Source organism: Manacus vitellinus, unplaced genomic scaffold (genome assembly GCF_001715985.3).
Source record: "Manacus vitellinus isolate BGI_N305 unplaced genomic scaffold, ASM171598v3 scaffold_88_pilon, whole genome shotgun sequence".
Classification (NCBI taxonomy): Eukaryota; Metazoa; Chordata; class Aves; order Passeriformes; family Pipridae; genus Manacus; species Manacus vitellinus.
Genome location: NW_021940861.1, coordinates 1,541,777 through 1,567,366, shown reverse-complemented (window position 1 = coordinate 1,567,366; position 25,590 = coordinate 1,541,777). Strand labels below are relative to the sequence as shown.

General features: G+C 35.8%; 1 long non-coding RNA gene across 1 annotated transcript; it reads right to left on the bottom strand.

Annotated features, from left to right (window-relative positions):
* LOC115308007 lies at nucleotides 1-25,287 on the bottom strand. Its single transcript, XR_003916360.1, has 2 exons — nucleotides 25,178-25,287; nucleotides 1-1,192 (listed from the first exon to the last, which is right to left on the bottom strand). It is a non-coding gene; the product is annotated as an uncharacterized LOC115308007 (long non-coding RNA).
* Between the last annotated feature and the right edge of the window lie 303 nt (nucleotides 25,288-25,590).

The window sequence follows — 25,590 nt, the reverse complement described above, 5'->3', positions numbered from 1 at the left end:
GAGAGATCACTCTTAGTTTATTTACATACCTAAGCGTGAACACTTATTTTCCCTTATTTCATTCAGCACTCTTTTAAAACTAAGGCCCCAAGTCTACAATCAATGGAGTGCAGGCACAGAAATTCCACTCCATCTGCTGTTAGCAAGACTAGAAAGACCTATGACTTGATCCAAAGTCCAGTAATGTCTGTGGGGAGCTTTCCTACTTCCTTCTTGCACTCAGAAAGGGCATCTGAGGTCAGCAAGCTGCTCTCCTTATTCTGTCAGAAATTCCACTGAGGCAGTGCAGTATCAGTCTCCACATAATTACATACATCTTCTTCCTGAAACTGAGGTCAGTCACATTAATCGTAATTTCATGAGAAAATTACTTTTGGAATTGAAGTAGCTCTGTAAAACAGAAATAAAATACATACTATACATTGGCTATGGTAGTGTTTTGCACTACTCTAAAAAGATGCACTGTTTAGTTTTTAAATTTTTCTATTACCAGAGCTGAAGTTCTTTATAAATGATTAAAGAAATGCCTGACAACACTCTTATGTTTCAGCATTGATTCCTCTGTTATACATCAAAAATAGTAAGAAATAATAAGCTCCTCAGGCTCACCTGAGGCAATGGACTTGGGTATATACTGTGGAAATAGAGATGGATTTATATCAATATTCAAGTAAGTTTGTCTCAATTTTTTAAAATATCAAAAATAACGATGAATCACATCAACACATGATGCCAAATTTAAAACAGACATAACAGGGAAATTTTTTCATCAGTGCTACAAGTTACCTAACACTTCAACCATGGGTTACTAGAAAATGTAATGAAAACAACATCATAAAAAACCCAATTTTTTTTTCTCATGGATTTTTTCCCCTTCCATATTTGCAATCTGATAAAAGCAGTAAAACAAATAAATAAATAACAGAACATCATCCACACATTTCTATCAAGCATAGTTTCAGATCAACCTTGAATCAATAATACAATCCCAAAAGATTAGAATATATTCATCACTTGCTGAATTGAGATTTGCAGCTTCACAGATCACACTGTGTCAGTGGTACTGGGAATGTCAGTCTCTGTTTTCTTCTGTGGTTGGCTCTTCCTTTAATAAAACGTTTAACTGTTTCTGTGCACATGAAAGGAAAAGTTCCAAACTATGCAGATTTCTCTGACGGACAACTTGATCAAGCTGTAGAAATAAATAATAATAAAAAAAAAAAGATAGATCAACTTTAAAAAAAACCTGGAAACAAACGCCAGGGTTTCTCAGCAAAAATTCAACCATATTAAACAACAACAATTCAACAATCAAATGTGACAACAACAGAAGAACCTGAGTAATTTCAGTGCATGCAATTTAGTAATAACTTCTCAATGAAGTATTTGAGTTTCTTCAAAATAAAATGTACATAAGGCTAAGAGTATCTTTAAAGCTGTCAAATGCTGCACAAGATATTTAAGAATTCTAAACAGCCTAGCTGCCATACCAGGAAAATCCCCCTGGAATCTTTTAAAATTACAGCTGCTGCTTTTATAAAAGATACTACTTCTGCTTTAAAATGGCCAGTACTTGTAACCACATATTCAAAACTTCAAAGCCCACTGTGAATTTAAATGGCAGCATGTTTAAATAGTTCCCAGAGGAAAAGTTGTAATACTTTCTGCCTACTTTGTTTACTCCTACATTTTATTGGGTACTCTACTGTCAGACAATGTGAACTATACACTTACTTGCAGTAAAGACAACGGCCCTTCCTTTCTCACCAAAAAAGATAAGAACACCTTAACAAGGCTTAGTAGGTTATATCATATATATGACATAAAAATAGGGTTTACTGAAAAGCATTTGAATTTTCTTAATAGCATAATATTAATACATGAAACACACTGCAGAATTCCTTCCATTTGAATTTTGAAGTTCAAATGTCCAACAGATAATATCACAACTGAGAGATGTTTTCAACTTGACTATCCTTAAATTCAACCAAATACATACATAACAATGACACAGGGGGAGACTGAAAGGTAGTGTAACATAAAAGTTATACCACTGGAGAGAAAGGAAGTAATGGAATTTTGAAGAAGTCCAGCACTTCTGTCAGACTGCTGTACACAAGTCCATATGCAATATCTTGACTGATGGCAAATGGACATGCTTTTCAAATATCGTGCCTCTTTTACCTCACACTCACAGCTTTAATTACAGCTTTCAACAAAAACTGATCCTGTGGTATCACTCTGCACATATATACTGTTCAATCAGCAGTCCAGTTAGTTGCTCTAACAATCACTTGAATGGACATTTTGTTTTATAACAAACTATTTTTTTACATATCAACACAGAATGCAAGGCAAAGTTAGGATAGCTCGCACTTCACTTTGAAAATGCACTCAGGAAAAAGCTGCACTGCTGTGATTTAACACACAAAGGGAAGCATTTATATGAGCCTGTGCTTTGCTGCTCCATAAGTTGCTCTAACATGCAAAAGCAGGCTCTGGAAGCTGGAATATTTTGGCAACTTGTTTCAACAAAGATGAATGTGTCAAGTCTAGTCACCAGCAGAACACACATGTATTTTCTAGATGCCACACAATCATAAGACTCTCCTTCAGTAATAGAATCATAGAATGGTTTGTGTTGTAAAGGACTTTAAAGATCACCAAGTTCCAACCACCCCTGCCATGGGCAGGGACACCTTCCACTATCCCAGGTTGCTCAGAGCCCCGTCCAACCTGGTCTGCTTGGGCTTCTACTTCCACAAATTTCCAGCTGCTGTTCCAACTTTTGCATCTCAGCAAAAGCAGGCATTAATGATCCATGCACAGCCTGATGTGAACCCTGCCCACTGATTTACAGCAGATTTTACAGCAGATCTAGTTCAATTAAATTTCAGAAAAGTCTGTTCTTGATATATTCAAGTAACAGCTGCTACTGACATGAAAATGGAAGAAACAGCAAACTGACCTCTAAGAAAGCTGTATCTAGAATTGACAGTCTGGAACAAATGACCAAAATAAACACACTGCTGTGACGGTGCATTTCCTCTGATTTGAAATGTACCTTGCCTCCTTCCCATTTTCTGGTCCAAAACATACAGAACATTTTGCTCGGGGAAACTTGAAGATGTTTTTGTGCTTGTGATCTATATTTCTTTGGGGAATGGGCAGATATAGTGCAATTCACATAATATCATCTGTTATGTCTTAAACATGAGAAACCTCTTTCAGTACACATATTATGCCATCAGATTCTCTTGCTTCTGGTATATCAGCTGGTGGAGCTTAGAAACTGAAATTCATTGGCTTCCTTTTATTGTGTATTATATCATCTATACTCCTAGATTTCTATCTATTTTCTACTCTTCACTGAGCTTAGACCAAGAGCTTTGGCTCCATTTTTTTTTCTTGCAGCCCTTCCTTGCAAATTCCGCTTTAAAGAGATCAAAGTAGCTCACCAATGTGTGTTCTGATTTGCTGCTGTTAACTTTCTTTACCAAGGCAGCAATCTCAAATCGTATACAATTAAATTTATTTCACCAAGTACTAATGTAAATGTTTAATGTGTGGAGTATGAACAAAGCAGAATTTCTTCAGGCTTAGCAAGATTTTAAAAGTCTCAAATGAACTAAGCACACATTTGAGAAGTCTTTGTTGAACTCGTTAGTTGGTAGTCTCCATTTGTGCATAAGAAAAATTTATTGCTTGTTAAAAGTTTATGTAAATTCAATAACATAAAACTTCACAATTCAGTTCCCCCTTGTTTGCTCAGCTTATGAGTAAGCTTTGCCTTGAGCAAGACCTTTTAAAAATCTTCCATGCTACAATAAATGACAAAACAATCCAAAAAGACTTGGGATCTTCACATTACACAAAACGAGAAACAACAAAATGATGCTGGCTTTGAAAATGGTACATTTGAATGTATTCAAAAGGAGAATATTCTCATTGGAGAAATTGGCTTGGTTGGGAAATAGAAACAAGTCCAATGAAGCTTTGTTATATAATATATTGTTTAACTAACTGTTAGCAAAGGACACAGTTTTTTTGAAAAGTTCCTCAACACTGCTGTGCTCCTGCTTGCATAATATACCCTAAGATGTGAAAATATGTAAGTAAGGCATTTTAAATCTCGTTTTTCCAAACAGTCTTCCCTCTATATTTTTAGGTTCTGTTCACCTCATGGAATGATCTCATTATTTAAACAAACATAAACAGACATCTGGCAAATTCAAACTGAATGTGACTCATATGCAAATGTGATCAGTATGAATAACGTATTTGGGATGGAGCACTCACACAACCCACCTGACCCAACTGCTCTAATTTTACAGATACTGAAAAATACATCAGGTTGGTTCAGATCTACCAAGAGAGGGCATTATTTTACATCCTACCATCACTGTTGTTATTACTAATCATTGTTTCTCTTCCACCATATGAAATCTATTAGTTCAAAGTTCCCAGTTCATTAGACTGTGTCCTACTAGCACGGCTTTAATTAGCTCAGTTGTAATGGTCCTGAACTTCATTATTTTAAGTTAGTCAACAGTATCTTTTTAACTCTGTACAGATTTTTTTTTTCTTCACAACCAGAGGTTGCCTCTCTAGGCACTTGTATGGACCCTACTGAGAAACTGGCTATGAAAGATTGGGAAAAGCACTTCCCGAACTCCATAGGGTCTAAACAGTCCTCAAATTCCCACAATCATTCAGACTTTGTATTTACCAAAAAGGAGCTGAGTCTTGCAGGGCATTCTAACACATTCACTGCTGGTTTTTTTTCCCTTCAGATTAAACCTTCAGTCCACTTTTGAGGTCTAGGTGTGGTTCCACAAACCCTTGTGGCTAAAGATGGCTGGATGAGACACACCGTGGGGTCCCACCTTAGTCACATCCATGGACCACCCAGGATGACATGGCTTCGAGCCATGCAAGGCTTGACCTAAAGGGAGGCACAGCCTCAGCAGAACTCCTATCAAGGGATGCGAGAATTCGACTTGGGAAATAAAAAAAAAGGTTCATGCCTGGTGCATTGCCACCAGGCAACTGCTTCCATCCCAGGCTGCTCTGTTTTCCTTTAAGCCATCCCATCTTCCCCTCTATCATTTCATCCATACATAGCTCAAAAAACTCCAAAGTAAACAATTATTCTTAGCTCTACATTTTCTTAGCTTAATCATGTCATTCAAATTTTCTGTGAAATGGAATGAAAGTCTCCAGGGCTGATGTCTAAAGCAGAAATTAGTTTCTTATACAATTAACTACACATGCACATCCTCCATACCTTCCCCTTACAATATCTACCTACAAATAGGTATGTTTTCGTGGCATACATGCTCATTTTCCTCTAGTGAATATTCACCAACCCTGTAAATATTTCAAATTTCTAGAAGAGAAACCCAGTCAGAACTCTATAAATTATGTCAGAATTATATTATCCATTTCTAGGAAGTAATAAAACATCATATGGAAAATATAATTTTAGGTTTAGCACTGAAGGTTTATGGATGAATCCTGATCTCAACATTGCAAAGATATATTTCATTATTAATTTCACTGTGACCTGAAGTTCACCCAGAAAAGTGAAGAAAGCAACATTAACGTTACATATGGCTCAATAATTTTCCCTTTTGTATAAACTGTTTAAAAGTGTATTTTTCACAACTATTTTTCAGATAATACCATTTTCCAATACCAAATGTATTTGCAGCTGTAGAAATAGTAGCTACATTTATTTAAATATGTATTGAAAAAATCACCTGTACTTCAAATGCTCATCTGAGGATTAAATGCACTTCTGCTCACTACTCTGGCTCTGTGATATTAACAGGAGTAAAAATTGCAATCTTCCTCTTTACCACGAAATTCGACACATACAATGACCAGAGATTAAAAAAGGCCAAAGATGTTGAGGAAAAAAAAGCTCTTAATTTTACTTTTATTACTGGTATTTTCATAGCTGATCTCACATATGTAGACTGTAAAACAAATAAAAAATAATCATGCCACTATAATTTAGTGAAGCAGAGCAGTTTCCCTAAGACCATAAAATAAGAAATAAGTTTTTCAGTTCTGATGATTTCTTAGGAAATACACTAAGAAGTACATCAAGAAAACATTTTAGCAGTGATATATATGTTTATATTTGCCATATAAGGGGGAGGGTCAGTGGGAGAAGACTTAAAATCCTCAAAAGTATCCTTGTCACTCAAAGAAAACCATGCAGACAGGAAATTTCAAATGCAAAATGAACGTTTTGGGGAATTGAAAACACACAGAAAATGGGTAAAGAGAATGGGTTCTGAAGATGGAGTTAAGCAGGTCCAGGTTAGCGAGGCTAATATAAAGGTCTTCCATTTTCTTTTCCATTTACTGTTTACAAATAGCTACTTCTTGGCTGTTGAATAGGTAATTCTTTGAAGCTGACTATTGATTAGCCACAGGTTATTATTTAAAGACGTTGTCCTGGCATACTTCCATTTTTTCAAAAGACTCAGTAGTATAAGCAAATCTACATATTTCCTGTCCCCTATCTAAGGAATGTTCAGTAGAAAGGGGACATTTTAATATTGTGGGTAAAAGCAGTTGAAACTTTGTTGTAATATTTGTTAAATTTTGTCTCAGTTTATTTAGTCTTAATTTCTCTATATATTTTTATTATTGATAAATATACAAAAGCTTTGTCTACTTGCTGTTTGCAAACTAACTGTAATTTCTATTTCTCATTTTATATGGTTTTGTATTAGATGAATTTACTAACTAAAAAACTTTTTTAAAAAAAGTAAATATAAATTGAAGAATGATAACAAACATACCTCAGATTATGATTTTTTAATAATGTCAAAAAACATCTTTGCAGAAAATGAATATAAGTCTAAACTAACAATAAAGTGAACTTACATTCTTCCATGAAAAGACTCCAGAATAATATTTCCTTTTATTCTATAGTTTATACTTAGCACTGTTTGATCAACACTTTGATGGATGTGTCCATGGAGAAGAGAACATTAGACAAAAAGCATTGATGATGACAGACTGCTTTCCTAAGGATTTATGTACTTAATTATTAAGGACTAGAGGGACAAATTCAAGTCTCTTTGAAATCAGTGGGATCTGGAATATGTGTTAGTTAAGTATAAGGAAGAAACTATTCTGATGTTTGATTTGTTCATGCACATAAGTAATTTACTAAAAAATTCTGTCAGTGGCATTCTTTCCTCTGTGCAGGGAATCATTCCACAGAGTCAACAAGATGTTGAATATATCCTACGTTGCTCGTGGAGCAATTAATCCAGATGTAACACAATTGCTTGTTTAGAGTCAACCATTGATGTTGCAACTGAATTTGCCTTTATGTATTTCTGTTTAGCCTAAATACATGTATATTGTAACAATATGTAATTTTTAAAAATCATTTTAGCATCAGTTTGCATTATAAGATATAGTTATGGTCCTTCTAAACAATGGTCTGAACTTCAGTGCTAAGTGAATAAATGACTGCAATTTAAATCTGTGGCATTTTCTAAACATTTTTAGAGAGAATTTTTTTTTTTTTTTTGAAAAATCATGGCTTTTCTTGTATTATTAAAACCTTAACTCTTGTAGACTCCTCCTGCCCCAATTCATGGTGTGAAGCAAACCTTGAAATGGACTGTTGTAACTTAGGATTCTTTGCATGTACTGTACCAGATATTGGCCAAAAAAACCCTGTGTTCAGCAGAACATTACATGTCTTCTCACAGCTTAATTGGTAGATGTCCCTCTTAGAGGAAAATCCAAAGACAAGGGGTTTGTTTGGTACAATTTTTATGATATATAGATAGGTTTTGTTGTTTCCCCCCCCTAATTTACCCACACTAGTGAGTGATCCTGACATGATCCTGAAATATTCTGTAGTTGCAGAAGTTCAGCTACATGACTATATTTTCTAGTAAAAGTATGGGCCTAGAACTCTTTCCCAATGCACTAATGTGAACTTCTCCCCACAGAATCAACAGAAGGCTTTAAAAAAATTCCCTAGCACATTAAGTAGACCATATAAAAAAATTATTACCTTGAGGAACCTGCAAATCTGAGAGCTGGATGAGGAAACAATGAACTGCTTCCTCTCATTTCTGTAATGGATGAGAAGGAAAACAGATCCATATGGTACATATGTGTAGCAGAGCTTATTTTAGAGTTAATCCCAGGACAGGACATTTTTGTCTGTCCACCTGTGAATTTCTACTATTGATAACACTTACTAAGTATATAAAAACAAGGTTCTTCATGGTTGTAATTTATACAGTATCTGCTACACATTAGAAAGTCATCAGTGTTCAGGACAACCTCCAGGAAAGAGTGATGTTTCATAAATTATATTGCCATGTGAAAATGTTTTTTTCTCTTTAAATAAATAATGCTGCAACTTCTAAACCGTAAGGATTTTATGCTCTGAACTTGATCATTAAAATAATACCATATGTTGGACACATCTTTAAAACATATTTCCCTAGTTTCTGAAGGTGGTGGGAAAACACCCTGTCAACCCACTCAGAATCTCCAGTCTCCCAGCTGGACACATGAGTGTAAGAAAATACTAACTTTCCCTCATATAAATAAGAGAAGGAAATTTGCTTTCAATCAAGGAAATTAGATTGAGTGCATGAAGGACTAAAAATGGTTGCAGCACCTGCTCAGACTACTGGAGAAGGTGAAAAATAGGTACTTTTTAAGCCCACAAAAATAATAATGGAAATGTTTATGTGCATTAACACATGAGCAATGTTGGGAGTGACCTACCTGCTTAACAGATTATGAACATGGGGTTCCTTGACCAAATTATTTATAGACTATCACCACACACTAAAAATGTGGAGTTACCGTAATTGCTACTATATTGGTCTAGCAATCTGATTGTCCTGGTTTTAAGACACAGATTTCAAGATTCTTGATAAACATACAGAAATACAAGAGAACAGCATCCCTAAAACTGCTGAATGATAAATGGTGAGTGTTTGGCCCTGGCAAGTGTCTGCACAGCTTCAGAGACACACTAGATTACAGTCTCCACAAGGCAGGCACGAGCAGGAGACTAATCACAATGTGGCCAAATTCATCAGATCACCTCCTCTGACATGGAAGAAAGAACTAGAAAAATAGCACCTAAATAAAGGATTTGTAAGTGCTTTCTATCCAGGCTTGTCAGACCCTCTGTGCTCATGGAGCATGGAAATTCTCAAGAGTTTTCTGTTAATCTTCAACTCTTTTAAGTACCCAAGTCAGTCTTGGGCACCCTCACATGTTGTTTTAATATGGCTACAAATGACTTGGCAGAGATTACACAGGGCCTCTGTGGAGCATCATAACCACAAATTACCATCTCTCCAGGAAAATGCCTGAAGACTATCAGTCTATGCTTCCTGAAAACCCTGAGTGTAGGGCTGGGTGATAGATTTGGTAGCAAAGATTTGCTTAATTTGTAAGTATGCATACATGTTCCAAACTAATCCAGGGTAACCGTGCTTTGTTAAAAGCAACAGCAATCTTCCTACATGTAAAAATTACTATTGTTATCAAACCAAATAAAAAATTGTTATCTGATGGGCTCATGTTGAGTCATGCCCACAGAATTGCCTTACAGTACCAAGATGATATCTACAGAACTGGATTAATTAAGCTTAACTGAAAAGTCAACAGCAAATGCAGGCATTAATAAGAACATATTTTTTTATTACTGAGAGAATGTATTTTGCATTCTTGGGGGATAAGTACATAAAAGAGAAGTAATTATTGCATCAAAAGCATTTGCAGTGTATACAAACTGAAAAAACCTACTCTAATAATGAGCATGACTGTGAAACCACAGGGTAAACCTTTCCACAGTTGTATAACTGCTATTCCATTGCCATGAGTGCTTTCTGATCCTGCATTAAAAGGAGGCTCACCAGGAGCACAACTTCCTTGCCTCTAAGAAGTACAACAGATGGTTAATAACACACATCACAGAGAATCAGTCCTTTAGGCTGGGAGCTGCAAAACCAATGTTATAAAGAAAGTTTAAACTACAGACATAATGAGTCAGACTATATTGAGTCTACTTAGACATCAAGGAGATTGGAGTTGTATCATGATTATTTGAAGGTTCCTGTGAAACTGTGACACTATATGTCACTGGCTGTCTCTAAAGGAAAGTGTCCCCTAATAACACACTGTAGTTTGGTACACACTGAAGTAGCATGAGAAAAATCTTACCTCTTGGTTTTGAGCATCACTTGATTTAACAGCCAGATTTTCATTTTAATGAAACTTTAATTTTTAAGATGTGACAGGATGAAACAGTATATTCTTGAAGGCATAGGCAAAGATGATATCACATGAAATACAGGTATCTTTCTAAAATTACCATTGTAGATTAAAGTTGATGGATTCACACAAAGAAATTAAACAAAGAAAATCAGCCTGCAGTGAATCCGTGATAAAATTAGCATTAAGTCAGTGGCAAGCATATACATGAATTAGGATAAGTAATTAAGCATTAAGGTTCAGGGAACACAAAACTAATTTTCTGCCATTCAGACAGAAACTTTTGAGACCACACTTAGTATTGGACTTCTTCAATATTGAGAAGACTGAATCTTTTGATAATGATTTTTATGCACAGCCACATTTTACTGGAAAACTCAGTTGGAAATCTGAAGCCAAACTAGTGCAGCAAAATTCAGGACAGCTGCTAGAGAAGCACTTCACAGAGCTGCAGCTGCAAAAATGTTATCAAAGACAAGACCTCCTTGTTCCAAAACAGACCCAGACTGAGTACCCACATCTCTCAGCAGGTTATCACTTACAGCACCACAAGCAGAAGATTCTCAAGGAGGAAGACAAATTACCAGCAAAACATAATAATCTGCAGGCTTCATGCTCCACACAAGTCCAAATCCCTTTTGCAACCATCAGCCAGTGGAGACTTCTCAACAGCACAGTTACAGTGTATTACCCAAAGCACTTTGGTTACTAGATTGGCTATTCTGCTGCTTTTCCAGAGGCAGATCTGTATTAAGGCTTTGGAGTGAAATAATAACATGAAGGACATACAACCACAGATAGATGAGCAGTTTTTTTAACTCAGCAATACCTCATTTTACATTTAAAAAAAAAAAAAAAGGACAAGAAACTGTTGCTAAGCAGGGTGGAGTGAGGGAAAAGGGCAAGGGAGGGAAAAATACACTTGACTACAATAATAATAATGATATGAGTCAGTAGCCTGCAGCCAAAGCAGAGAAATAACATATATACATATTAACTATAAGTCATTGAAGCATCTTGCTAAATTTCTAACACATGGATAAAGACTTGAATAAAAAAAGTAAACAGGAAACCACATCGTTTTGCTTCATCTCTATAATCTTACTATTGCTGTAGGTAAGAAAATTTACTTTACATGGTTTTCAAGCATCACAGACAACTTGATTAAGTCTCAAATTTTGATCCCACTAGGTTTGCTGTGGGAATCCAATTGCAGGAAATAATCATAGGAAAGATTCATCAAAACACATATGGTAAGGCCAACTTTCCCACTTAGTTTTTCAAATCAAAGTACATCAGAAGGCTAAAACCAGCAAAAGACATACCTGACAAATGGAACAAAGAAGCTGCAAGACTTGGGATAAAAATAGCTTGAAAATTTCTGCATATAAGCGGCAATGAAAAATCTCCAATAACTCCCCAACAAAAAAAGTAAGCAGATAAAACAACTGAGGTTCAAATATCTCCACATAAAGGAACTTGGGATTAAATGAGAAGCAGTAAAAAAGCCCAAAACCAAACAAACACTGAACCCTGAATATTCCTCAGCTGCAGCAAAACCCACTCAGAATAATGCATCCTTATGCACAAAGGTATGTGTGCATTTTATTTGTGCATTGAACAAAGTAAAAAAATAATTTCCCCTCAAAACCATACAGCCAATAGAATCTGCTAAGGAAAGGGACTTCCTGGTGGCTCTGCAATTTCTCTGAGCTAATCTATCCTGGTACATGGACAGAGAAATTCTACAGACCATCTTATTGATGTGTGATTTTTGGATCTCCACAACACAAATCCAGAGACCACAAAACTGTCCCTGCATGTCACAGAAACACAAAGGAGAAAAGGGCCTTCTGTGTTCTGTCCCTGTCTCTTTGGGGCTCAATTCCAACGTAATTGAAATGGTATCACAGAAATCTAGGGATGGACGAGACCGTGACACATCTTCTGATCTTTGCAGTGGGAACTCACAATAAAGTCAATCAGAGTGGAACAATTGCCTGTTCTCTTTTGCAGTCTGACAGTCTTGCAGGTGGATGCCAAAATGCCTTTGCTGAGCACGTCCGTAATTAACTTTCTAAGACTCTTTGGGATCCCCTTGGTGCCAAGAGAATGGTACAGCAGGGACTTGGAAAAAGCCAAGAAGTTGACCTATGACTAAGAAAATAAAATTGCAGATGATATTCTTAGCTTTAATTAATCCAAGTTGATCATACTGAACTGATTAAACTTTCCATCTAGTACAAAGAAATGTGGACTATACTAACTTAAAGAGCAAATTTGTAACTGCTGCTGTGTTAGCAAAATACCTAGTTACATATATTCCAAAATTCTAAATTAAGAAATGACAGTGAAATACAAATCTGGTTACAAGAATATAGATGAATTTGAAGGACAAAGACAGCAAATGAATAAAGTTTTTATTTTAATAGGAATGACAAAACTTCACAAAGTCCTCGTCCTCAAAAGATTCACTTATTCAGTCTACTAGAATATTAAATGTTTAACCTTCAAAATTCAGCTGACCTGTCTAATTTTCTCATTAGGATGGCAAAATAAGGGTATTCATGTTCATTTACACACATGGATGCATAGATTTTTCTGGGTTTTGTTGTTGTTGGGTTTTTTTTGTTAAATTACCTACTCTTAGTTTATCTAAAGGATTCTTGAAAATGCCTCTGGACAAAAGTCATGAGTTGCATTGCAAAATGAGTAATTCCACAAAACTAATTAAGAACTTTGAATTTGTTTCCTCAACTTAATATCAAAATCTATTTTGAGAAAGTTGTACGGAACACAAACCACCAAATCTTCAAACAAATGATCTGGTTACAATTCTCACATTTCCAGAAGTACAGTATAAAACTCTAACACTGAAGGAAGAATCAGGAACAATATAGGAGAGCCTCACTTACAGGGGACCAGAGGTGTGTAAGGATGCCTCGCTTCCTCCTGTCACACACAGCCTTCCTAATGGACAACAGAGAAATATAGAAGTCTTTCTCCTTTCTTATCAAATACTTGCAGAATAGAGGGACCCTAGATGACATTTTCCATTTCCCCTGGACCTCAGGTGTTGCTTAATCATGTAATGATGTGAAAACCCACAGCACTATCCACAGACAGATACATCTGGGTGACACTGTACAGTGTACACTGCAAACCTTTATTCCTGTGAACAGCCCATACCCACAGAGCAAGTTGTATAATTATGTGATTGCAAATCCAAAGTTACTCTTGCAGTAATTGTAATGATACACATTGGACTAAAAACACAATACATCCGAATCACAAGAGTAGCTTTGAAATAGGGTAGTACCCACTCACCTCGCTGCGGAACATTATAATTCATCCTGTTATTTTTTCCCTTTTTGGCTTTGATAGCACAATATTTTCTCAGTAATAACACCACTTGATTTCAGTTTCAACTGGAATCTCGCCTGACTAAAGAGTACAGGCATAATCTCAGTCTTTGTAGATTTATACACTGAGGCACAAAAGGACATATAAACCAGTTTTAACTAAAGTAAAGAATTTCAGACTCTGGCAGTTTTACTCTAAAGTAATTGCAAAAAACATACAATAGGTTATGTATGTAGTTTCAAGTAAATCGCTTTCATCAGCATAAGTGATCACTCAAAGAGTTTGAAAATTATAATTTTGGTTATTTAACAATTTCCTTTGGATTTCAATGAACCTAAGTGGCAGAGAATTGTATTCTTTTCCCCTTTCCATTTTTTAAAGACAGAGTACTATAATTTCAAGGAAATTAAATATTCCCTTAAATGTTTCACTATTGAAAAGCTGGAGAAAAGTGCCATAATACTCTCTAAAGAAAAATGTCTAATAGGATCGATCAATTGAAACACTATATCCCTCCATCAGGAACTCTCATTTAATTTTAATATTTAGAAACAATAGTTTCAAACCTTATAGAGACTTAAAAGTTCAGGAAAAAAATGCCAGGCTCACTTCCACATCCCATGCAGTACTGCTTCAGTATTCCTTATCCACAGAGGAGAAAAGGAGAGCCAGGTGCACCAACTCATCTTACACTACAACTTCCCATAAATCCCTTGCTTAATCCTTTGGATTTATACTGCTCTTTGAATTGGGTAAAGGAGTAGTGTGAAAATGCTCCTAAAGCCTCAATGTAAATGTTTCTTTAATCCTATTAAAGCCACAAAACAGGCCCAGCTGAAGGTGCAGGAAACTGAGCTGAGGAACTCTCAGTGACCCCATCACTACTGTCTCTCTTGGCACTGACCTGTTGGTCACAAGTTCATCCTGGGCATGGCACAGATGTTCTGACATCAGGAGGATTCAGGACAGCAACACAGGGACCCCTACATCACATGCTGGATGCAGGTGTGCTTTGCAGTAACATGAGGGGTTGCATTGGTAACCTAACCCTGAATTCTTCAAATAGCTGATACAGAAATAGAAGACAGGATTAAATGTTTTTAAATTCAACTTTGTTGCATGTCACAGAACTTTATGTTCACCAAACATGACACTGAATTCAGCCAAAAATGGTACAGCTTCATTGCTTTTTTTTAAAGTCAGAAGAAGGGGAAAAAGTTGAAAGAAAAATACTCAAGGTGACACCACACTTTAAAAACTGGGAAACTGGTCTGTTAAAATGTGTTGGTGGTAACATTTAGGGTTTGGACTCTCATTAATGTGGCCCAAGGGAAAATATAAACACTCTTTCTGAAATTAAATCTTGAGTTTGCCCACCGCAGTCTTGTTTTCAGCTTCAGCTGCTGGCACGTCAGCCTGCAATTGAGGCCTTGCATCAAATGCCAAGCCAAACATTCAGGAACAAGAATGGTAATGACACCCTATTTTGTTCTAAGGCATATTAAAATATAACAAGTATTAAAAAAAAAAATCTAAAATCACTCGTTCGAGATTAATAACTTAAAAGAAACTGATTTTCATAACCTCTCCCACTTGCACTTGTCTTCAAATAATAAACCTTCAGAGGAAAGCTGAAAGTCTGAAATCAGGCACACTTGCAAAACAATGACACATATCAAAATTCTCATAATAACTGGTTTACACTGAAGGGCATGAGCTTTACCTACAAAAATCCACAACTACATTCTCTGGTGTTGATCCATGATTTTGCAAGTGACTTAACACAAATGGATCAATACATGACAGTTACTAATCTGTAACACAAACCTTTGCCAGCAGGATCCTTCCTATTCACAATTGTAAGATACACTAATATCAGAACTCTGTCACTGGAACATTTTCTATCAGCCTCTGTTTAAGTTATCTCTCTTATTCCCACCTTCTTTTCCTAAATACACTGCATTCAAGGTAAGAGTTTTTTCCCTCTCTCTCTCTCTCCTGAGTCTCTGGCAGTATTCCTCCGTACTCTCACCTCGTAGATGGATTGAGAGTACCAGATGAAATGGAAGATACAGCCTCTGTCCCAGGTAAGGAATTGGACCTCTTGCCCAAGAAGGGAATGGTCAATCCTGTCCATCATAACCCCAGGTTCTGTGATGTCTCATTACATAGGTACTATCCCCTATACAGGAAAAATTGCAGTCTGGATCTACAGGGGATGTATGGAGTATCTCATATAATCACTGCTCTAATACACTTATCCCTGATGGAAACCAGGGTTGCAAATTAATCTGACTCTGAGAGTAGATTGTGAATCAAACCAGAGATTAACAATAGTTTACCTGTCACAGGAGAAATGGAAGCTACCAATTCAGCAAGGAGACAAAGGAAAGAGTGTTCCAGGAATTGTAATAGAACTTGTTCCACTACTAACAGTGTTAACTTGAAGAATATGAGATATAACATAGTCTAGTCTGCCTACCCAAGAAACCAAATTCCAAGTTTTATCATTAGAAGGAGCTCCTTGAGTATGAATAACAAAAGTGTGACAAAGTAGGCATCAATTCATGGCCTAACCTACACCACTGTGCAGAAACCCTCCACCTTTATTTGCAGAGTTCATGGATTTCTTTAATCAAAGGGTGGTGAGCCACTGGGGCAGGTTGTCCAGAGAAGTTGTGGATGCTCCATCCCTGGAAGAGCTCAAGGCCAGGTTGGATGGTGCCCTGAGTCATCTAATGAAAGGTGTCTCTGCCCACAATGGGGAGAGGTTGGGACTACAGGATCTTCAAGGTCCCTTCCAACCCAAACCACTCCGTGGTTCTATGATTTTGGTCTGAAAGCAGGTGCTACGTGTTTGTTGTGCCTTCCCTGGAGTACGTCATTAGAAGGAACACAGAGTGCTGGATCCTTATTCCTGTTCTGAGCAATAGCTGGAGGCAGTTGGCAGCAAACACTTTTTAACCATGCAAGCACATCAGTACTCAACATGGATCACACCAGCACTCCTCCTGGAACCAAAAAGTCAACTGTGTATTTTGAAAACCTGAATATATAATAAAAAATTAACAGTCTAGTTACTGAAGTTAGTGTAGTACTGGGAACAGTTCTTTTCTGTTCAATCTGTTCAATCTGAGACATTAGTAGCTGTTTTAGAAGCCTTTCAAAGTACATTCATTTCACATTCACATGCAGTACATTTCTGAAAGAGAGGTAAGGAGGTTTCTTCTTTTATTTCCATCATCATGCCAGTCAGTTGTACAAATATATACTTTATTAGAAATAGTGAATAATTGTGCGAATTTACTTATAAGAAAATAAATACTGGATGTGCCCAGTTAAAAACTTTAGGCATACTTTATATAAATAAAGTAGAAGAATTGGTTTATGATCTTAATGTAATTATCACCTCAAGGATCTGAGCTCTTGGATTTAAAGCTACATTAGGAGTGAGATTTCGAGGGAATAATTGGTTGAGTTTCAATGGTTACTGGCAGTAGCAGCAGATGTATCAAAAAACTATCATGCACGTATAGAAGCACAGAGAGGAAAGCAAAGGTGCAGTCAACAACAGAAGGTCAGGGAATTCCCAGCTAAACAGAGATACCTATATAACAAAAGTCTAGAAAGCAACCAATTTAATAATTCCAGGAAAGAAAAACTATAGATAATCAATAGTTGAACTCTATGTCAGCTCTTAGCTGGACAGGAAGACAAAATGCTATGAAAAAATTGCTTAATATGCAACACACCACAATTACAACAATGAGCGTGAAGACTTGTGTGTGGGTGAGATTTTTCTAGAAAGATAATGTCACCTTTGTAAATAGAAAATTACAAATCAATAGCAAGAAAAAAACCATGGAATTTTATCTGTCTCACAAGAGGGTCCAATAAACCTTTTTTATTTTCTATTAAACTGATGTTTGAAGGTGTTTTCTGGTCATAACATTGTTTTTTTACAGTTCCTTTTTACAGTCATAGCCAGTTTCAGCCTCCAGACAGACATCTTATTTCTCTTCTACTGTACTGATCTTCCCTATTAATTTGATCTAGTTCTTCATACAAAAAGGGCTATAAATTACAAGGTCCTTATTAAGATTGTATGATCTATATGCTAACTAAGGTGTTTATGCCAGTATCGTAAAAAAATAAAGTTTTCTTTCAGCTGCAGCACTAAGATATGTAAAGGGAGAATTTTAGTCTGATTTTTTTAAAGACAAACTTCATTGACCATTTTCTGTGATGATTTTGATGGATGAATAACAGAGCAACTACCACATATCTTCTCATATGTTCATGAGTGAATTACAGACAGTTTCTCAGACAATCTGAACAACCCAAAGGAATTTCCTGCCTCTCCTTAACAAGGTGGATAAATCTAATTAAACTTGAACTTCATGCACTCTTTACCTTAAATAACTGAATATAAGACACTAGTTTTCATCACAAAATCTTCTCCTAGAATATTGAAAAATGAGGAACCTGTAAAGAAAAGACTTCACATATCAGGAAAAAAACCTACACAGATAACAAGGGTTAGTAGCAATTGAAACATAGATCACCTTCCACAATCTATATTGGTAAAGGTGTTTTTGAGATAGATGTTATGGGCTTTGTAGCTCACCTACAAAATCAAAGGTAAACAAAGAAAGTTCTAAAACTGCATTCATGATAAATCAAATCTGGATGACTATATTTAATTATGAAATGTAATACGTGGCACTTAAAAAAAAATGAACTGGGATTTTGTACCATAACCAAACCAGAAAGACAGTGTATCAGTTAGAAACCTACTCCAAAGGGAAATTAAAGGTCTAGTTGTTTGGCTTCAGACAAAATAAACATACAAAATACACAAATACACTCCATAAATCCAGTAGACTATTAAAAATAACCCTGATAAACAAGGATAGCCATGGGGGAAATTAGCAGTGTTAATCTGATTTACTTGTAGGGATTTTCTGCTGTCTTGATCATTTTGATCAATTGATTGCTATTTTTCTTCCCTTAAAAAGCATTGTTTCTACAATACATCTGTGCACAGAATGAAAAGCACAATTTCCTCTCCAAATGGTAAATACCTATTTCTTTCCAGAATAATCCCACTGAAACTGGGAAAATGTATGCCTTGGTCTTACCCAAGAGGAGTTGACCTTACACAAAGGTGTTTTATCAGGATAAACTAGTATTTTCCAAATATTCCAAGTCTTTTTGAGAAAAGAAAAAAAATAATTCTGGTTCCACAGAGGGAGGAACCTCCCACACATCCTGTTGACTGGACAAAGCTGCACAGAAAGCACCTGGTCAGAGAAGCAGGAAATGGGCCTGGAACTGTAGTTTCCAAAAATACCTGTATTATTACCAAACTAAGGGAGTAATTTCTCTATGCAGACTCAGAAGAGAAAAACTTGGCTTTTTCTTCATTTTACTGTAAGACAGACACAGCTTATACCACCTTGCCAGTGATCCTTAAATATAAATACTGTTGTTGAAATAGTCCTTAGTTTCCACAATATCAGAAAAGAAATGATCTATTACACACTGAACCCCAAAAACATGACTCTTTAGCTTTTGCAACTCTGAAGTGTGCACTTACATTTTGGTAAACATTAGTCAGAGAAATGCAATGCTTAGTTGTGTTTTCTTCTAAAGGTTATGAGGCACAGCTGCACAAATCATATGGGAACACACAGTAGTACAGTGAGTTTCATTGTAATGGTGACATCTTTGCTCCCAGTTTCTGTCCCTTAAATCAGGATGGGAGTGCATTCATGACAAGTGTCTGACTTTCAGGGAAATAGGGGCTGCAAAAACAAGTCTGTCATTCAAATGTTTACTCAAGTCCTCACTTGTGAGCTTTCCCTGGTAGGTCAAAATACGCCCTTTAAAGCCAATGAAAGCTGTTTACAATGAGCAGACAAAACGTGACTGCTTAATATACTTAGTGTTGCTGTCAGAAAACAAGCAGTACGTTTTCCTGAGGGAAGATGAATGCCAATGTAAATAGGAAAAATTAAAATTTTCTTGCTGGCTGGTTATGTTGGTTCAGAAACTACAACTATAAGAAATGTTTAATCTAAATATTTATCTCATGGAGTGAATCTTTGTAGTTTAGAAAATTTCTTTAAATAACCTATTCAGCACAACATTTATTTGGTAGGAAACTCTCTCTCATGACTTACTTTGTTCTATGTATGCCACCTTCAAGAATTAATTTTCTTCTCTGCACAGCTAATTAAATTAAAAATTAAAAAGTAGATAAATAGTAGGCACAATAACATTAGACCACTACATTTTTGTCTGCTATAAATATTCAAACTGTAACATATTGAATGACTATTTTTTTAAGCATTGAATTGCAATGAATAGGTTGTAAATTACTAAACTATGAGATTTATAAACAACTTCCAACCTGTAGCATAGAAAATAAAACACTGAAACTGGACAACAGAATACTTTTGTAGACCTCCATACCACAAAGCTTCCTAATTTGTGTGATTTTAAGAATTGACAGTGCTTAGTTTTTACAAAAAAAAGTAAATAACATCTGCAGATTATGTACAAGAACTCCGAACACTGTTTAAGTATGAAAAAAAAAATTAAGTGAAGAATTTCCTGATCTTTCTAACAGCAAATAGTTGGAAACAGATCTTAGTTTGAAGTACAGTAGTGACCAATTAATTACTTCGATCATTAGAATTTTAATAACACACCCGGATATAAAAAATTCAGGTAGGACTCTTTAGGTGACTGTGATATACACACATATACTTGTTTAAATCAGTATTACACAGCTTTCAATATTTTCAGACTTTCTGAATTATTGAAAAAATGTTTTTATTAAATTGGGGATATTTTTTTTGCATTCTATCTGTAAATAATATAAAAAAATCATCCCTGCCAGTCATATAAAATAGAGGAAACTTCTCTTGTTCTTCCACTCACATATTTGGAATGCTTTTAACATACCTCTGAAATTTCAGTCAACCTTGTAATCACATCACACACAGAAGCAAATAACAATCATGAAAGTTCCTCAGAACTGCTCACAAACTGCACTTTAGGACAAAGCTATGTTTATATTCACTTCATTCAGGACCAGCAAATTAAGGAAAGTGTGTTCGGCGAAGGGGCCAAGGCCCCACGTGAAGTCCACACGAACTGGAGCAGGGATAGGCCCAGCCTTTCTTTATCCTCCTAAAAGAGCAGCATGTAACCATCAATCAGGTTTTAAGCAAAAATATTCCAAGAGCACTACAGTTGTACAGGGAACTGCTATGTCTGTGCCTCACAGTCCAAGGATCGAGGTTTTGGAGCTCTCATCCCAGGCTATAGTTTACAGCACAGTAGGCTCTACTTCTTGCCCTGATCCCCAGGTAATAAATACAGGTGTGAGTCTATACACACACATACATGTAAGAGCCTACATACAGCCATGTGCATGTATGCCACCATGTCAGCATGATGTTTTAACAAAACAAAACTATCAACCCTTGAGAAAACCCAGAGCTGTTCCACCTAATAAGAGGGAACACCTTCACAAACATTCAGTATAAAACCAAACACTAGAATTTTTAAACAATTAATGCAAAAAGCTGATAAATGCTCCCCAGCATTTACTACCACAGGCATGGGGAGCCTCAAGGGCTGGACTATGGGACTTAGTACATCTTGGGCCACTTCATGTGCTGGGGTTTGTCACAGCACTGGATGTTTCCAGAGCAGTCAGATATCAGGGACCATAATGCAGGGCCAGAGGGGCAGGACTGTGAACATCAGGCAACAAAAGATGATAGTGACAAATGACTTCAGGGAATCTTGAGCTTACATCAAAATGAACGGATTCTCAAGGACAATAGTTTTCTTACTCTTTACTCATCTCACTCTAAACCAGACTGTAAGATTTTGCTTCCCTCTCCATCCATGTCTCAGATACAGGTGGCACACATATATGCACTGGATACAAAACAAGAATAACATTTATTTCTCTGACAGAAGTGGAAGCAGTGGCTTGCCATTTAGTCATCCTTCAGTGCCCACCTCCTTTTTACCTGTGTGCTTCACTTCACCTCAGTCCCCTCACTTCCCACCCCACCAGCAGCAAGGTAAAGCATTGTTTTGCCTTCCTGACACTTATGTGCAAACACAGGCATAGCAACTCTACCTGGTGAAATATACCTTCAGACAATTAATAAAGATAAATTTCTGGACATAATGTGGATGTATCTTCGCTGGAGAAAGCAAGTGTGGCTAATAGTTGTACCAAGTGTATTCAAATTTGACTTAGAACAATTCTTCAGCATGTTATGAATATTTATATAAACCTCTACAAGTCTGATAGGTATAGAAGATGTCTTTGAACAGATAGAACAGTCTTACTCTAGTTCAGTTTCTATGCTTCATAAAGGTGACTGTTACAAAATAATCATGAAATAATAAAGAATGAAATTCCTGACTGTAATTTCCTTCACGTCTTAGATACCCAGATTCTTAAGATGTTACCTGTGGCAACATAAAAATACCATTTTTCTAGTATCAAATTCTTCACATAATACAGAATGGAGAAAACAAATTAAAGACTGTGGTACCTAACTTAAATTGTTGCCAATACAGTGCTGTATATCCGTAAAAACTTGGGATTATATTTGAAGTATGAAATGGCATAATGACAATGCATGGCTCATCTTTCATTTATTGTTTAAAAACACCTGTTTCTATCCCAGTTTACTGGGTTTTTTTAACTTGCAGTGTTCTTTATCTGAAGGTGAAAACAAGTGCCAGCTAATTCTCTGCCAGCTTAAGTGACTTTTTTCATTTCAATACAGAGGAAGGTAGGTTTGTCCTTACCATCATTTTAGCACGATGATATTCCTGTTTTTTGTTAAGTAACTTTCTACTAATTCAAATAATCCCCTGCATTTGTCCATTTTCTTCACTAACTGGCTGTTAAGCTCTATATACATCACTGATATGCTGGTTTCATGGTTGGTAGGTCTCAACACTTTTGGAAATGCAACAGGAATTTTCTATGGTTTACTTTCAATCTGTATGTTATGTTGACACAAATGATTTCTACAAATAGTTACCAAATCAATCTGTTTTTAAAAAGACTCGTTCACAATCCTTTCCAACTCAAAGCAAATATTAATATTATTTATTTACTATTATTTACAATATCATGTTGGACTACATTTATAATGCACTGCAGATCTTGTGGCATTGCCAGATCCAACTTCTATAAACTGTTATGGAAATTCTTCCAAGAGTCCAAGCACAAATACAGCTGTAAATACTCATTAATATTTTAAAATATTTGTAGCAAAACTCTAACTGCCAAAACCACAATTGTATTTCTTAAACTGATATCACAACTATTTTATAATAGTATTTGTGTGTTAATTTTTTAATAAATTATATAACACTTACTAAAAAAAAGCTTTAATAAATAAATTGATAAGCTACTTTGAAAATTGATATATTGATGAAATGTAATTTGTACTATTAGAAAACAAGGTGGATAAGAATCAGTTTATGGCCCCTTTTCTGAAGCACTTAACCACTGCTAACCAGGTACAAACACTGGTGTGCCCATGTCCTGTGGTTTGAAAGATTCTACAAACTGATTTTCAAAACAACAATGAAAAGTACAGAGGGCATGTTACCTTTGTAAGTTTATAACTGGGATGCCCCCATCACTCAAAGGACAACAAAGGTCACAGAATCCCGGAGAAGAAAACAAGGCATTTACCCTGAGTTCTTTCTAGGACTTCCTTCCTAAAAGCTGCTGCATTTTAGCATAGTCCATAAACTATATTTGTTACTCTTACAGGTACATGGGCTTTGACCAAGGTCCATTTCCTCTGCCTGTTATGTAATCATATAAAAGCTATTATGCCAAATGATTTGAAGTTAAATACATCTTTCACTCCCAAACACAGGCAGTCTTTCTAAATCCTATGCCAGAAAAATCTAGATGATTTTTTTTTTAAAAAAATGAATGGATATGTGTCAATTGATCAATATGAGAAAAAAAACTTACTGAAACACTTTGGTATACAAGAACTCCAGGAAATTAATGGAACTTATGTTCCTTCAGGATAAACCAAAGAGGATTTCGTTTTTTTGAAGATGATATTTTCATTGTTTCAACGCTTTGTGAAAACTTCACGAGGGCAAGACAGGTAAACAGCAGCCAGGCAATGACATAATGGCAATGAGCTCCAACTCTGTGCATTCTGGCAAAATTCCATTCCTAGCAAAAGTGGAAATCCAAGAGATTAAGGACAGATGAACTGCTATTGAAGTATCTGCAGGAAATGACTGTCAATTCAACATGGTGTGATCTGTCAGCATCTGTGAGCATCTGCAGTAGATGGCCTGGATGGTCTGCTCTAGAGGTCCTATTGACCAATTTATTTATGACACAAGTTATTTTAATAGTAGACCTACTTTCACCTTCCTCACAGTTATCCTTTGTCAATAGCTGACTTCAGCTATGCTCAAACATCCTTATGGATCATGTTTTGCACTGGATTCTGTTTAAGTGTCTTTGCAAATAAAACAAATCCTGCTAAAAGGAAATGTCTCCACACAGAATTACCAAAGGCACTCACCCAACAGTAAGGTTAACTAGTAGCAGAGTGAAACTTCTGAAGGTAAATCCTATTTACCATAATACTACTCAACCCATAAAATCAGGGAATACAGAGGCAGTGGCCAAATGCATTATTTCTACTTCCTTCTCAGGACAACATTACCAATTAAATTCAAGTAGAGTGATTTTATTTATTGAGAATACTGAAACTGTACCTTGGGCTGCTACTGCTGTATGAAAAAGGGTTTTAAAAATTACATTTTGTTTGTTTTTTTATAAAGAGCTTCAAAGGGGAGAAATGTATTATATTTTTCTCCTCCAACTGAACACAAAACAAAGTTCTCTGAGTTACATTTTACTGTTTATACACAAGCATTAAACTACCACTATATAGCATTAACAGAACAACTGAAAACAACTTTCAGAACATTACAAGATTTCATAACAAGTCCAATGCACTGGCTATAAATCACTCTCAACAGAACACCAGTACATTTTCAGGTTGTATATACCCTTATAATGTGGGTTGAGAGTAAAAGTTAATGACTTCTTTGTGCATGCAAACTGCACAATAAAGTCATCTGTTAACATAAAATAGCATCTGTTAGTTATACTGAAATGTTTTCAATGAACTGAACTCAGATCACAATTTGAATCTGACAGACTGTATTTATGCCCCCATCTTTATGTTACTCTAAAAAGAAATGCTGGAAATTTTAACCAAAATGATAATTTCTGCTTTTTGGCTTGAATGAATTTAAAAGTCTATAAATATATATATGAAAAGAAATATATCATAATAACAAATTGTTTGGAAAAAATGAGTGAAAGATCTGAAAATCTAACTCCTGATTCTGTTTTCTTGTGCATTTTAAGACTTTACCAATTTCTCACTGATGAAGTGAAACCCATTAGCCACTGGTAACTCACCCTTTTCTGTTCTTTAATATATTCCATCAGTTCCTCTCTTGTCCTTTTCACTGCTTCTTCAATTGCCTTTTCACTTCGTTTCTGCTCCTCCATTAATGCTTCCTTGACAATTTCCTTTTTAAAAGAAAAACATTTAACTGTAAATGTAAACAAGTCTTTCACAAATGTAATAAGGGTCATCTCTTTTCTTCCTACTAAAATTATTATCACCTCCACTCTCCTTCTTCAATAATAGTCATCCTAGATATATGCAGAATCTTTAAAAAAAAATTACAAATTCAGTATTTTAAATAGCGAAGGGCAAAATAAATGAGGAAAAAAGAGAGAAATAATAATTTTAAAGGTGTATTAATAGATGCATAACGTTCCCTGAGAGCAGAAAAAAATAAAGCAGTACAGGTATTACTTTCCAA